The 16,906-nt window shown below is 44.7% G+C and overlaps 1 protein-coding gene across 1 annotated transcript in view; it reads left to right on the top strand.

Moving 5' to 3' along the window:
- The first annotated feature begins 814 nt into the window (after positions 1-814).
- LOC134948964 (synaptotagmin-like protein 4) overlaps positions 815-16,906 on the top strand; it is a 354,237-nt gene continuing 338,145 nt past the window's right edge. The window contains exon 1 of the mRNA XM_063937274.1: positions 815-915. The gene's annotated coding sequence lies outside the window, so the exon portion shown is untranslated. The remainder of the gene's footprint in view (positions 916-16,906) is intronic.

Below are 16,906 nucleotides of genomic sequence, written 5' to 3'. Positions count from 1 at the left end.
GTTTTCAAACATTCATACGTAACTGGACATATTCTGGTTTATTTATTAACAATACTAAGACATTACTGTAGTGTATCACAGAAGACATAATGTGGCAGTTGTGCAACACCACTAAAACGTTTTAAAACTGGTGTCTTAAATGATTTGCTTTTTTTCTAAGTAAACAGGCATATTTAAAAAGATACTGTAGGTTCCTGCAATTCTGACTCTCTCCCTAAGTGCTATTCCACAGATAGGGGCTTTCTTATAAAACATGGCTGTTGTGCACCTGCAGCAATATTTTTCCCCCACAAAGCAGTTTGTTGTGCAGCACACAAACCAATGAGCTCTAGGTTTAGACTTAATTATGTAGACAAAATATGTGATGGACATACAGCACTCCACCCTATTTTTGCAATACATATTATACTGTACAGTAATTAATACTTCTGTGTCTTTTTGGTACTGTTGGTGCAATGCAATGCACATTAAATTGTATATTTTTAATATATTTATTTTCATTAATGAAAAACAGTACATTAATTTGCCAAGATTCAGCAAGCATTATTTGTCTAGCCTTTGTTGAATATTATAACAGCTTTTTACTCATAAAAATACAAAACATTAACTGAATGTGCTTTGCTACTTTATATTTATAATGAGCTAATATAACCTGTTAGGCAAGTCGTGACAGTCGATATCTTGAACTGCAAGTAGTTACTATAATGACCTAATATTCCTTTCCAGCAGAATGTGAGCTGTGTGGTAGGAATCCAGTGTCCGGGTCTTGCTCAGTACCAGGCTCCTGATCCGTGTACTCCAGTGCGGGTGTGTCAGTGAGTGCCTGCCAAGGCTGAGCGCAGTGACTGTGTCAGTTCTGCCAGTGACTCAGGCGGCGCTGCACCTGCACCTGCTCCCCGGGACAGACAGAGACAGGTATGAGACATCATGCAATGGAGACCGAACATTGTTTAGCCTCATATTGATGTAGCTTGCACTTATGTGACATCTGTAACTTTTATGTGTTCCTTAATGCAACAGTGCTGCTGCACAATGTATGTATGAGTTTGGTAACCTAACCCCAAGAGTTTATTAAACACCAATATGTTTCCACCTGTTCCCCTGTGGTGTTTAATATAGTGATTTTATACTGTAGGTGTTTAATGCTGCAACCCATTTGTGGTGGCTGTTATGTATTTACAGTGTTATCTTGCATGTCACTGTTGTCACATCACCAGGGAGCATTAGAGTGAGAAATGTAAACTGGAATTTCTACTAAACTCCTTCAGGGCAAGGTGTCTGTGATTCCTTCTTTTCTCACTGTACAGGTTACAAACGCTGACTTTCTATTGTATAATGCACCTGTCACATGTGGGAATCACCTACTTCGCTGGTATTCCGGCGGCATTATAGTACCCCTGTCGAGATCCCAGTGTCGTATTGAGACAGCTGGGATCCTGACGGGAGATATTTTAACCGCATATCATGTGAACTAATGTATAACAACTAACTCATTGTAGGGGTCTGTACTTCCTGATTCCCAGGCAGTATGTAAATAGTAATGTTGCCGACATCATGAATGTCGACACCTGGAAAATGTCTACATGAACAGAATGTTAGAGTTAGGCTTAGGGCAATGCTTACCTTAAACATTGTTGACATTTTGGCCATCTGTGTCAACATCCTGAATCTTTACATGATGAACACGTTGACATGTTCACTATCCACTTTATGACCATGTTGACATTTTGGATGTCGACATAATATATCTAACTCTTAGGGTCATTATAGCAACAAAGGAAATGAAATAATCTTTTTTGTCTATTTTGCTTTGGGGATGGTCTTACCTTATTTATATGTATTTGCAGCAGCAGTAGCTTGCATCATGCATAGTGTGTGATTTTAGATCATTATAGTAAGCCCTGGGATATTGTAAGCGCTGATTCACCTACTGTACTAAGGCTGAAGTTGTTCAGGAAGAAAACTGCAGACTTGCCTTTAGCCAGCACATTGTGTATCTTCCTAACCCTCTGTGCCTATAAATCTCACAGGAGACAGGTCAGAATGCCCACAGCCCTATTCTTTATTCTCTACCCTGGAGATGGTGGATTTCCTCCAGTCTTGTAAAACTATACATGGACGGATAGACCCCTTGACTGTGCTATAAATTAGCCTGGAATGCATGAACTTTGAGCATTGTTCTAGCAATATATCACCTACCTACAGTTAAGATGACCATTTCTCTTTCTTTAATAGCATTTTAAAGGGATTGGTATGCTTTGTCATATAAGATAAAGCCAGTACTAAAGTCCTTGCATTCATGTTATGCACACACGTAATTACACATTAAAAAACCTTTTCCGTCCCGAGGAACTTATCTTCTGTAATCTGCATCTTATCTTTGCATTGCCATTACGTTTTAGTCACACCCCAAACTTTCACTGCTGGTTTAGTGGATTGAAAGCTGACATACTATATATATGTCAGGGATATAGCACAACAAAAAAGACAGAATTGTTACATTTCTGGTGAATAATTTGGAATGAAGGTTTGGAATTATTGTGGTTTGTTATGGTATGTTCTCTTTCCACCTGTGGAAAGCGAGATCTGAAAACAAAAGGACACGTGTTCCCTGTGTACATAGCTGCATACCTGTTAGCCAAGATAATGTACTGTGCATATTGGGCAAGACAATACTTCTGTGATATCATATGCTGCAATATTTATCCTTTGATTCTTCATATTCAGTCAAGCAATGCTGTATACCATAGAATGCATTGCAGGTATTAACTGTGGCAGGTACAGTGAGAGGTGGAAATCCCCAAATTTGTATATACTGTATGTTACATATTATTTATATGTATCTAACTTATACCCCTTTTCCACCAAAATCCTGAGTCTGACTAGGAATATGGAATGTGGTTCCTAGCCGGGTCAGACTTGGCACTTTACCCCTTTCCCACTGCAACACTGACCAGTGGCGAAACTAGTGAGCAGTGGGCCCAGGTGTGACAAAATGCTTTGGGCCCCTCCCATCTCATCCCATTCAAGTCCACCCCCTCACCCCTGGAGAGGATCTGGTGAGGGGGACCTGCTCAGGGCCAGAGAAATGGATATCTAGCAACAGTGACGTAACTGTGTGCAAGAAACAGGGGCGTGGCTTCGTGGGGAAGGGTGTGGCCACAAAATAGTACCAATTCATAAAACGGTGCACAGTAGTCTCCATTATTCAAATGACGCCACACAGTAGCACCACTACACCAGGTAGAGCCCCTTTTACACCTTACGGCGGACAGATTCCCCTTTTTACACCTTACGGCAGACAGCATCCCCTTTTTACACATTACGGCAGACAGCGTCCCCTTTTTACACATTACGGCAGACAGCGTTCCCTTTTTACCCATTACAGCAGACAGCGTCCCCTTTTTTACACATAACGGCAGACATCGTCCCCCTTTTTACGCATTATGGCAGACAGCGTCCCCTTTTTACACATTACAGCAGACAGCGTCCCCCTTTTTACACATAATGGCAGAGTCCCCTTTTTACACACAACGGCAGACAGCATCCCCTTTTTACACAACGGCAGACAGCGTCCCCCTTTTTACACATTAAGGCAGACAGAATAGAAAGAAAGAAAGAAAGAAAGAAAGAAAGAAAGAAAGAAAGAAAGAAAGAGAATTATACTTACTGTCTCCGCTGGCTCAGGCTCCTCGTGCAGCTTATGGCAGAGATCCCGGGTAGGAGAGAAGGAGGAGGAGGGAGGTGGAGGAGGGAGCCGCAGCAGCGCTGTGTAATTGGTGGAGGCGCTGCTGCTGCTGTCCCTTTCCTTCCCCATTGGCTGTCCTTCGCCGCTGTGAATGCTGGGATGCGCTTCCCAGCATTCACAGCGGCGGAGGACAGCCTATGGGGAAGGAAAGGGACAGCAGCAGCAGCAGCACCTCCACTAATTACAGTGCGCTGCTGTGGCTCCCTCCTCCACCTCCCTCCTCCTCCTTCACCCCATAGCCACTGGTCCTCTCCTGTCCTCGGCGGCGGCTGTGTGCTGCGGGCGGCGGTTGCCCGCAGCACACAGTGGCATGTAATGAGTCAGTTTAACTCATTACATGCCGCGCTGCTTTGGGCCCCTAGACAGTGGCGGGCCCCAGTGAAAGGCAATGCTTGCACTGGCGGTAGTTCCGCCACTGGCACTGACCCAGGAAATTCCTGGTCGGCGCCATTTACACTGCACACAAGTGCAGTGTCTTTTGGCCGGTCCTTGGAGATGACATCTCTAAGCGCCAGGAAAACCATCACATTGGGACTACAGGGGTGTGGCCTCAATACTTAGGCCACACCCTCTAATGGAAGTTACCCACTTCACGCTGGGGGCAAGCAGAGCCTTCTGGAAGCTAATGGGCTGCCCCCAGCCTCTGTCACACACCTTTATCCTGCCGGCGCAGATGTCTACATAGCAGGGCAGACAGCAGCGCTGACAGCATGCGCCGTGTCCCCCAACCACCCAACCGCATGTGGGACACTGTGGTTTGTGAATTATAGGCTCTAGGGTCGGTTGACATGGGTAACCCGTTTACATTGCCCTTTAACCTGGACCCAGATTTTTTACGGACTCATTTCCACTAAGCAAAAGCCCGGATTGATGCGCGTTCATGTGCAAAAGCCCGGGTTTTTCAAAGCAGTGGAAACGGGGTCTTATTTGTTTCTGTGATGGGCATAGCAGACATATAAAAAAAATAATAGTATTTTTTTAGAAGACAAACCTGCTTCCCTTGTAGGAAACCATAAGTTGCCTTATGAGTTGCAGACTGTACTCAAAAGTGTTTTGCAGCAGTAGGACAGAGAATTATAGAGGTCTGTACAATCCAGTAACAGCATTGCCTGGTTGGAATTAAATCTAGTACTATGAGGCAGCAATGTTGTTCACTGTTCCACCATGCCATCAATGCCTGATGTACTTTACATGGCCAAAAGTATGTGGACACCCTAACGTCATATCCACATGTGCTTATTAAACATATTAGGACCTATTTGTCAATTAATATTGTTGGGTTTTCCCCCAGAAAACACATGTTTTTCAGGGGGTACCCGCAAATGTTAAGTATCCCCTGAATGACATTATTATGGACTCAGATTTATCTGCTTGTGTATTGTTTTGACTAAACTAGGATGTTATCATTGTCTGACTTTGATGCTTCAATAAAAAAAGTTATAAAAAAAAAGTATCCCCTGAATGTATCTAAACCGGAGCACAGCAGACCCTGCAAAAGCAGCCTCCATAGAAACTTTTGGGGGCTGCTTATTTGCTGAATTTACCATGCTCTGGAATGTGAAGCATTCTGGAGCTTGGCACAGTAGCTAATGCTATCTCCAGTTTGGGCTACTTTCCACAAATTGTATCCGAGAGGGATCTGTAGAATCCCTCTCTGACACTCTACTCGTGCGTACATGGTGGGTAATTCCAAGTTGATCGCAGCAGGATTTTTGTTAGCAGTTGGGCAAAACCATGTACACTGCAGGGGAGGCAGATTTAACATGTGCAGAGAGAGTTAGATTTGGGTGTGATGTGTTCAATCTGGAATCTAATTTGCAGTGTAAAAATAAAGCAGCCAGTATTTACCCTATACAGAAATAAAATAACCCACCCAAATCTAACTCTCTCTGCACATGTTATATCTGCCTCCCCTTCAGTGCACGTGGTTTTTCCCAACTGCTAAAAAATTTCCTGCTGCGATCAACTTGGAATTACCCCCATGGTCAGCAGACTGTGCGTAACGGAGCCTTTTTCCTGAAGGAGAAGTCAAGTAATTGCTTTCGCAGCCCCTGTCCCTGCCTGTGTATTCTAATACGTCTTGGCAAGGGCGTAGCTACCATAGGTGCAGGCAGTGCAGCTGCTATGGGGCCCAGATCTGAGAGGGACCCACCTTCCCTCTCAAAGTTACATGTCTTATATAAATTTTTGCCATTGGGTGGTACATAGGGGTCCTTTAAAACTTTTTCCTTGGGGCCTGCAATATATCTAGGTATGCCCCTGGACCTGCTCATTGCAGTGTGGTATAAAATGAACTGGAGGGCAATTTAATGTTATATAATATGAACCGGGGCACTGCAATGAGGCACAATATGAATGGAGGGCACTATATATAATGAGGCACAATATAGCATAATGTGAATTGGGGGTACTGTGCAGCATAATGTGTACTTGCAGTTCTGAAATGTGACATTGGGTGAACTTTAGCACTACTGCGATTCATGAAAGAAACTAGGGCACTACTATGGGGCATAACATTGAAAAAGGCTCTACTATGGTTCAGGAAATTAACTAGGGCACTATTATAGGACATAACATTAACATTTTGAAGGTGCACATGTCCCAATGCTTCTAGTGTCTCTCTAGAAGCATTGGGACGTGTGCCCCTTCAAAATGTTGCTTTGGGGCCCACAAAGTTCTGGCTATGCCCCTGCATCTTGGGGATCTATAAATTGTAATAGTCGCATACAAAATGCTATACTAGTGTTCTCCTGGAAAACACTGTAATGTGGCATTTTGGATGCAGATGCAGCCGCAATTACACACAGAATATAGGCATGCTGCATATTATTTTTTCGTGGAAAAAATAAATCACAGAAAAGCTACCGAGAACCACCACATCATGGCGCCACTTCAAGGGCTGTTTAGCGTGACTGCTGCAAGGATGTAAGAGGACACATCTGTATATTGATGTGGAGTCAGGTCCCCCTTTCCCATTGTGACAGCCTCCACTGTTCCAGAAAGCTATTCCATTAGATTTTGGAACATGACTGCAGAGTAGGGAGGTTAATCTCGGGGCATTTCTTCAATCCCGGGAATTGGGATTGAAAAATGCTCAATCCCAGGATTCCTGGGATCCTGGGATTGAACTGTGATTCAATTTTCCTCCCACCCCATACCCACCCATTTCAAATTCAGATACAAAAAATAAAAAATAACATACTCACTGTGCAGTAAAGCGGTCCAAAGGCAGGCAGGAGCACAGTCTGGCAGCATCCTCCTCCATGTAAAACGAAGTCTGGAATGGCAGCCACGCTGAAGAGCAGATGCGGTGGGCCCCCGGAGGGAAGGTGTGCGGATGCACAGCATGACCTCGCTGAGGTCACGCCATGCACAGCTGGGCGGCCGGGGCCAGCCTCCTCTATTTAAAATGACAACAGGCGAGCTGGAGGGCAGCTACGCTGAAGAGTAGATGCAGCTGGCCGCCGGAGGGAAGGTGTGCTGTTGCACAGTGTGACCTTACTGACGTCATGCCGCGCACAGCCGGGCAGCCGGGGCCGGGCAGCGTCTGAGGCTGAGCCAAGCGCTAGTGCTCAGCAGCGCTGCATGTACAAAAAAACAAAAAACACAATGATGCGCATGCGCAGTTTAATCCCGTGAATCCTGGGATTGGAGGCTCCAATCCCAGGGTTCAAATCCCACCATTTTTGGCCTCAAATCCCGGGATCCCACTGATCCCGATACCGGGGTTGGCCACCCTACTGCAAAGGTTCTCATCCATTCAGCCACTGACTTTTTGTGTTCACCTGTAGGTTAAAGTGAGGGATCTGCGCAAGGTAGCCAGTCAAGCTCTTCCTTACCTAACTCAAACTATTCTTGATGGACCTAAGTTGGTGCACCAGACATTGTCATGCGGAAACAGGATAGGGCCTTCACCAAACTGTTGTTACTAAGTTGGAATCAGACTGTTCTGTAGAATGTTATTGTATGCTTTAGCATTAAGATTTCCCTTCACTTATGAATGTGGAAGGTTGACAGGGGATTAAGATACATAGAAAATAGTTAAATACTGATTTTCTGTTTCTTTTTATATATTTGTCGCTCTTATTTATACCTCTATGTGGTTATAGCAACCGGTGTCATGCAATTGTGCTTATCTCATTATTTCTGATATAGATACTGTTCTTTTCCAGTGCAGCAGTTGCTGCTGTTCTTAGTCATTGAGCCTCAATAAAAACATCTTAGAATAAAAAATCTCTTCAGTCAAAGTAAGGGGCCCGAGCCAAACCATGAATACCAGCCCTAAACCATTGTTTCTCCTCCTAACCTTTGCAGTTAGCAGTACACATTCAGGCTGGAAGCATTCTCCTGGCATCCCCTGAATTCATGAGACTGCCAGATGATTCATAACTCCTGAGAACGCGTTGCTGCTGCTCCTGGGTCCAGGGCCGTAAAAAGCCACTCAGGGCCCTGGTACTGGCAAACCAGAGCTTGGCTAATTAGTACCTGCTCCACTCACCTCTCAGTGCCTGAGTCCAATGACGATGTGCACCACTCCAGCTGACATATGGCATTGTGCATTGTGATCTGAGGATTGTGTTTGTCTGTTCCGCCATGGAAGGACAGGCTTCTGAAGAGAGGTTCGTATGCTGCTGTTAATTCCAGAGGTGCTTTGCAACTTGGTAATGGGTATTGCAGGAATCCTATGCTGTGATCTTGTGTTGCCTACTACTTTGCAACTGAGCAGTTGTTGTTCTAGGACGTTTATATTTCACTATAATGGGATTTAATCTAGTAGGGCATGAATTGGCTTGTTGGAAAGGTGGCATCCTACGTCTCTACCACTTTGAAAGTGAGTGAGCTCTTCTTTTGCAAAGTTATGACCATGGAGATTGCATGACTGTGCGTTTGATTTTTCACACCTGTTAGCAATGGAAGTGCCCGAAATGGGCAGACACACCAAGTAGAAGGGGTGCTCGTATACTTTTGACCAGGTAGTGTTTATGTATCACAGAAGTAGAGGGTCCCAAACATAATTACTACTGTGACCAGTGGTATTTTTTGCACTATGTGGGTATGATGTCAGCCAACTAGTTATTTCTGTGCTTACAAATGAATCCTGGAAATGCACGCCAGTTTTTCATAAATTGTGTACGGAATATTTGTTTTAATATTGTGAAATGATATACAGTAACACAGTCTGGAAGGCTAGTTAAGGATTTAGAAAACAAATGTACAGCGTGGAACACATGAGAGGTATACAGGCAATTTAGCCTCAAGCAGCTGAGCTCAACCAGTTAAACTGCTATTTCGTGCTCAGATTATAATATACACCAGCGGCTGGTTGTGGTGCAGGAGGACAGGTTTGGTCATCATGGGAGGCATAGAGCACTTGCAGCAAGCTGTGTTTTGTGGTTATGTTGCAGTAGGTTAGTTGTTGTTAATGTGGCCTTTACATTCACACACTTACATGACACGTGTAATGCAGAACGCAACAGACTGATGAAACTGTGAGTGGCTGCATAGACTGTGGTGCTACACCTGTCAAACTGTAGTCTATAATAGACGTGCCCTAATATCATCTCAAGGCGGACAGAAACCTCCGGTGGAGAAGAACACATAGGGGGTCATTCCGAGTTGATCGCACGTAGCAACTTTTTGCTGCCCGTGCAATCAACTAGACGCCGCCTATGGGGGAGTGTATATCTGCATAGCAGGGCTGCGAACGCTTGTGAAGCCCTACTATGCTACAAAATTTCCTGCAAAACAAGACCAGGGTAAGAGTTACTTACCCTGTGCGATCGATCCAGCGATGAAGGTCCCGGAATTGATGTCAGACATCCGCCCTCCAAATGCCTGGACACGCCTGCGTTGGACTCACCACTCCCCGAAAACGGTGAGTTGCCGCCCGGTTCCGCCTTCCTCGCTAGCGGTGTCGCTGCCTGACTATGACCGTTGCTGGGCAACGACACGCCTGCGCAATGTGGTCACCGTGCATGCGCAGTTTCAACCCGATCGCACGGCTGAGAGTAAGCGCAGCGTGCGATCGGGCCAGAATGACCCCCATAGGGAGGCTACATCTGATGGCTTCTGAGAGTATTATTTTTTCTGCTGCGGGGTACACTGGGCTCCACAAGGATAGACATTGGGGTGTAGAGTAGGATCTTGATCCGAAGCACCAACAGGCTCAAAATCTTTGACCTTCTTCCCAAGATGCATAGCGCCGCCTCCTATATCACCCCGCCTCCGTGCACAAGAGCTCAGTTTGTAGTTGGTGCTTGCAGTGCAAGCATGTAACAGGAAGAGCTGCTAACAGCAGCTCTAGTAAAAGCTTTTTCTGAGGAAAAAAGAAGACTACAAGGGCTGCAGCAGAGGCACAGATTGTGTTGGATGTCAGTAGACATTGCATGCTGCAGCTCCATCTCTCCCCCCAGCGGCGCTGTACACTCCCGTGCCCTGGTTGCCGGGTACCTACAGTAGGAGGCTCCGGTTTTCTTCCAAGTTAGTCACACACGGCTGGGGCTCTCCGGGATAGCGTGGCCGCACTTCGGGAGGAGGTAAGTGGGTCCCGCTCGCGGGACCCGCACTTTATCGCGATATGGCGCGGCCGGTGGGAGGCTGACACTGTGGCAGTACAGGCGATCCCACTAGATCACCAGGGCATGGGTGCAGGTCAGGTTTTCTCTCTAAACCTTTTTACAAGTAACCCGCAGTACCCGGTGGTTTTGCCAGCAGAGGGGATAAGGCTTAGACCTGGAGCCCCAGCCCCAGGGCGCCATTTCCTGCAAATGTTCCCGCCCTGGAGCTGCATATCTGTCTCTCCCTCACTCCCTGTCAGTGTCTGGGCGCCATTATCTCTCAGCTTCACTGTTCCTGGTTAAAACAAAAGAAACAGCTGCGCAATATACCGGGGAAAACAAAGAAGGGGTATGAGAGCCGATGTATATAGGATAGATTTATTAACCATAAATGCAATAAGACAATTGATTAACAATCAAATTATGACAATACATAAAACATTAAAAAATGCATAGATAAAAAGCACACCTCGAATCAGTACATCCCACTCAATGGAGCGACAGCTGTTTTAATTCTCTGAGTAAATGTCCACACATAGTATGAAGCTCAGCTGATATGTTAATTATGGAGCAATTAACAACGGGCAGTCCCGAAATTATAGGCACAAAGCTGGATGGTGAAGATATCGTGAAAAAGCTCAGCTGAGTGTATGACTTATAAGGCAATTATAACGGGCAGTCCCGATTGTAAGCACAAAGCAGGATGATAAAAGTGAGTTGATACCTCTCCTTATGTGGGCTGGTTCAAAGCCGAGCGTCCTCGGCTGTGTGTCCTGCAGTGCCCACTGATGCGAATGCCGCAGAGGAGAGGGAGCCGTAAATTAACTAAGAAGTTGGAGCCGTATATTGATATGGACGGCTGACGGGGAGAACGGACCCGCAACTGCTCTTACAATCACTGTGGATTGCTTCCGAAAGTGGATACCTTTGCAAGGTGTGCTGAAGGAGGCGGGACCTAACGCGTTTCGTCACGTGACCCGTGACTTTATCAAAGGTGTATACCAGCCTCAATCCGGATCAATATTTAAAGCCAGATAGCTAATTGTGCAAGGATGTAAGCAATCATCAAATCAATATAATTAAACACATCGGCTCTCATATATAGGTAACAAATACAAATGTCCAAAGAGGACAAAAAAGATATTCACATCATATTAAAAATTTTGCTAGGACACACCTGCATTCATCTATTCAATAAAAAAACGCACATTAAGTAGTAAAAATAAAAGAAAAAAGGGGGAAAAGAAAGAATAATAAATGGTAAGACAATATGGGAGAATGCGACCAAAAAACTCCAGATGGAAATAATATTTAACCAAAAATCTATGATTATATCAATATAGCTGCCATATAGTGTATATACATATATATATATATATACATAGTCATACAGAAAGGGAGGTTTAAAGAATAAAAATAGCAAACGCAATAATATAAATGAAATAATAAAAACTAATAAAGAAAAAATATTCATAATGTAAACCACAATTCAGACCCAGAATCGAACCCGGGTCACCTAGCTGTTCAGCGGCAGTGAACTAACCTAATGCGCCACTGAGCAAATTGACAAAGGAACATATAGTAACATACAATAACATATTCCTCCCAAAACTCAAAAATTATATACGCTCGGCTTTGGACCAGCCCACATAAGGAGAGGTATCAACTCAATTTCATCATCCTGCTTTGTGCTTACAATCGGGACTGCCTGTTATAATTGCCTTATAAGTCATACACTCAGCTGAGCTTTTTCACGATATCTTCACCATCCAGCTTTGTGCCTATAATTTCGGGACTGCCCGTTGTTAATTGCTCCATAATTAACATATCAGCTGAGCTTCATACTATGTGTGGACATTTACTCAGAGAATTAAAACAGCTGTCGCTCCATTGAGTGGGATATACTGATTCGAGGTGTGCTTTTTATCTATGCATTTTTTAATGTTTTATGTATTGTCATAATTTGATTGCTAATCAATTGTCTTATTGCATTTATGGTTAATAAATCTATCCTATATACATCGGCTCTCATACCCCTTCTTTGTTTTCCCCGGTATATTGCGCAGCTGTTTCTTTTGTTTTAATCTGTTTCTTTATAAACACTCACATAGTGTTTTTCAGCTGCGCATCTATCAGGGAAATTTGTTGTTTTTTATTTATTAGTTATCTGTTCCTGAGGCGCTGTGAAAGCAGTCTATCGGTCTTCTTTCTATTTTCATTTTTGTGTAAACCTGCTAGCTGCCTTTTTACTGCTCATTGTTTAATTCAAAAATCTTTTGTTAATATGGTTGATTTGACTTGTCTATCGGAATGTGCCAAGAGGCGTTCACATTATGAGGCCAGTTTCAATGAGGATTCTGAGACCAATTTACCACCCCCGATTCAGAATGACCATGAGAGGGAATTTAATACCCTGTTTTACAAACTAGAAGATCTCATGAAAGCAGAAACCCGCCAGTGGTGGGACATGGTCACTCTACAAAAATACATTAAAACCAAAAAAATCCCAAGGGGTCTCAGAATCTTCAAGACGCTGTCCTTTGTTGATGATCCCTCTTTGAAGGAAAAATGAGACTCCTTATTAGACAATTGTTCTTTTTCACTTATGGAATTACTTGTGAATTATCGTAAAGAAAAAACTAACTCATTATCACATGAAATTGAGACCACTAGAAAACGTTTGAGTCCCTTTTCTAATCATCCACAATTTCAGTTTAATGATCATAAGTTAAATCGTAAATTAGAACAATATGAGAGAAGTTATAGAGGGAAAAAATAAGAAATTCTGCAGAGATACAGATGATTACAATCAGAATAGAGTCCGCAGTTTCAACAAAGGTTTTAATTCCTCTAATAGAGGAAGATCCCGCAGTACATCTAATTGGAGATATACCAGAACTTCCACACAACCTAAGAGATTTGATAAGACTGATCAAAAATATCAGTCCAAAAAGAACATGCAGTTTGCTCATGCATACAATAATCATAGCGATCTTCAATCCTCACAGAATATTCCCTTATCTGAGCCTTCAGTACGACCAAAAATCCCCATACAGAAGAATACACACACAGTGGACACATTACAAATAGTGAACATTCCCAATACTACACATTTTTTAGAGAAGGAACAGAGGATTTACAGACCGAGACCTCCATATCATACACACAATCGGTACAAGCAACTCAGGATAGACTCCCCAAAGAGAGCGGGAGAAGAAAACCTAGAGGATGTAGAGGAGGCCGCAAATTACAAAGAAAAAAAGCGAGATCTGAGATCATAAAACAGACTCAAGTGTATAATTTGTCCTGTGTAGAAATTGGAAAATCTGAAACTCTCCTACTGGCTAAAGGCCTTAAATTTGCTCCATCTAAACCTCCTGCTTTTTTTAATCTATTTGTAGAATTGAATACTTACATTCGTACCTTGGCGCGCAAAAGATATTTTGCCACCAATAAATTGGCTCAATGTAAAATTGAGGGTACACCAATCATCCTGGATGATCAGGACAGAATGGGTCTGGATATGTTGGAATCAGGGCCGGTGGAAGGTTTCTCGGCACCCTAGGCAAAACTTAAGCCTACCCCCCTCCTTATTCATGTTACGTTACAGTAGTGGCTCTTATTGATGTTGCGTCACACAATAGTGCCTCTTATTCGCGTTACATCACACAGTAGTGCCCCTTAATCATGTTACATCATGCAGTAGTGCCCCTTAATCATGTTACATCATGCAGTAGTGCCCCTTAATCACGTTACATCACACAGTAGTGCCCCTTATTCACATTACACCACAGTAGAGCCCATTTACATTAAACCACACAGTAGAGTCAATTCACATCCTGCCACATAGTAGTACTCCTTATACACATTATGCCACACAGTAATAGTGCCCCATATAACACTATGGGGGTAATTCCAAGTTGATCGCAGCAGGATTTTTGATAGCAATTGGGCAAAACCATGTGCACTGCAGGGGAGGCAGATATAACATGTGCAGAGAGCGTTAGATTTGGGTGTGGTGTGTTCAATCTGCAATCTAATTTGCAGTGTAAAAATAAAGCAGCCAGTATTTAGCCTGCACAGAAATAAAATAACCCACCCAAATCTAACTCTTTCTGCACATGTTATATCTGCCTCCCCTGCAGTGCACATGGTTTTGCACAGTTGCTATAAAAAAATCCTGCTGCGATCAACTTGGAATTACCCCCTATATGCCATAAAGTAATGCCCCCTATACATTATGCCACACAGTGATGCCCCCTATACATTATTCCACACAGTAATGCCACTTACATTATACCAGATAGTATGAGACGAAAATCACATTATAGCACACAGTATGAGCCGCAATTCACATTATACCACACGGTATGAGCTGAAATTCACATTATACCACACAGTATAAGCCGAAATTCACATTATAGCACACGGTATGAGCCGAAATTCACATTATACCACACAGTATGAGCCGAAAATTCACATTATAGCACACAGTATGAACCGAAATTTACATTATACCACACAGTATGAGCCGAAATTGACATTATAGCACACAGTATGAGCCGAAATTCACATTATAGCACACTGAATGAGCCGAAATTCACATTATAGCAAACTGTATGAGCCGAAATTCACATTATACCACACAGTATGAGCCGAAATTCACATTATAGCACACAGAATGAGCCAAAATTCACATTATGCCACATGGAATGAGACAAAATTCAAGGAGAGTGACAGCAGGGAAATAGGGACAGGGAGAGTGAAATAGGGACAGGGAAAGTGACAGCAGGGACATAGGAACAGGGAGAGTGAAAGAGGGACAGGGAGAGTGACAGCAGGGAAATAGGGACAGGGAGAGTGAAAGAGGGACAGGGAAAGTGACAGCAGGGAAATAGGGGCAGGGAGAGTGAAAGAGGGACAGGGAAAGTGACAGCAGGGAAATAGGGGCAGGGAGAGTGAAAGAGGGACAGAGAAAGTGACAGCAGGGAAATAGGGGCAGGGAGAGAAAAAGGTAGCAGGGTAAGCAGTGGCGTAACTTCAGCTCAACTGCCCAGAGGCAAGAAAAATGTTGTGCCCCCCCCCCTTGCAAAAAATTATTTATGCTTTACTGACTCCTTGCCCTGTGTGAGCCATGCACCCCCCCCTCCCCCACACACACACACACACTTCTCCTGTGTGAGTGATGTCACCCTCTTCCTCCTTTTCTGAGCCATGTCCCCCTTCCTACTGTGTGAGACACAGAGACAGAGAGGGGGAGAGAGACTGGGAAAGAAAGAAAGAGACGAGGGAGAGACATGGAGAGAGAGACAGAGATAAGGAGGGAGAGAAGTGAGGCAGAGAGGGAGAGAGAAGCAGAGACAGAGATGAGGGAGAGAGGCGAGGGACAGAGGAAGAGGAGGGAGGGGGAGAGAGACAAGGGAGGGAGATGAGAGAGAGAGATGGACGATAAAGAGAGAGAGAGAGAGAGAGAGAGACAGATGGAGAGACAGACAGAGAGAGTTGAGGGAGGTACAGAGACGAGGGAGAGACAGAGATGGGGAGAGAGACAGAAAGATAGATGCAGAGACAGGGAGAGAGAGATGCAGAGACAGGGACTGATACAGGGAGAAGGAGAGAGACGGGAGAGACGAGGGAGAGAGACAGATGGAGAGAAAGAGACATGGGAGAAAGACAGGGAGAGGGAGATAGAGATGGGACACAGACAGGGAAAGGGAGAGAGAGCGAGATGGAGAGAAAGAGAGACGCGAGAGAGAGACAGGGAGAGACAAAGGAGAGAGACAGATGGAGAGAAAGAGACGTGGGAGAAAGACAGGGAGAGGGAGATAGAGATGGGACACAGAAAGGGAAAGGGAGAGAGAAAGGGAGAGAGAGCGATATGGAGAGAAAGAGACGCGAGATAGAGACAGGGAGAGGGACACACAGATGGGGAGAGAGAGAAGCCAGGAAGAGAGGTGGAAAGGGAGATAGACAGGGACACAGACAGGGAAAGGGAAATAGAGACAGGGGGAGAGAGACGAGGGAGACAGACAGGAAGAGACAGATGGGGAGAGAGAGAAGCGAGGGAAAGGGGGAGAGAGTGAGAGGGAGAGAGACGCAGACAGGGAGAGAGAGAGACACAGGGAGATTAGAGACAGAGGGAGAGAGATGCAGAGAGGGAGACAGGGAGAGAGACACACAGGGAGATTAGAGACAGAGGGAGAGAGACGCAGAGACAGGGAGACAGGGAGAGAGAGACACACAGGGAGATTAGAGACAGAGGGAGAGAGACGCAAAGACAGGGAGACAGGGAGAGAGAGACACACAGGGAGATTAGAGACAGAGGGAGAGAGACGCAGAGACAGGGAGACAGAGCCGGGAGAAAGAGAGAGACAGGGAGAAAGAGGGAACAGCACAGGGTGAGGTGCATGGAACCTTTGCCGCTCTGCGGGACTCTGGGTGATGAAGACGGGCACCAAGGGTGCCACACACTGACGCTCCTCCTTATGTGACAGGGCGGCTGTGATCTCACCTCTAGAGTTTCCTGCACAAGAGCCGCAAACTTTCTGCACAGTCCACACTTACCCTCCCTCCTTGTCTGCCATGGTGCTCGCTGGTAGCT

Source organism: Pseudophryne corroboree, chromosome 8, assembly GCF_028390025.1.
Source record: "Pseudophryne corroboree isolate aPseCor3 chromosome 8, aPseCor3.hap2, whole genome shotgun sequence".
Classification (NCBI taxonomy): domain Eukaryota; kingdom Metazoa; phylum Chordata; class Amphibia; order Anura; family Myobatrachidae; genus Pseudophryne; species Pseudophryne corroboree.
Note: the sequence above shows the minus strand (reverse complement) of the source record. Positions and strands in the feature narration are given on the sequence as shown.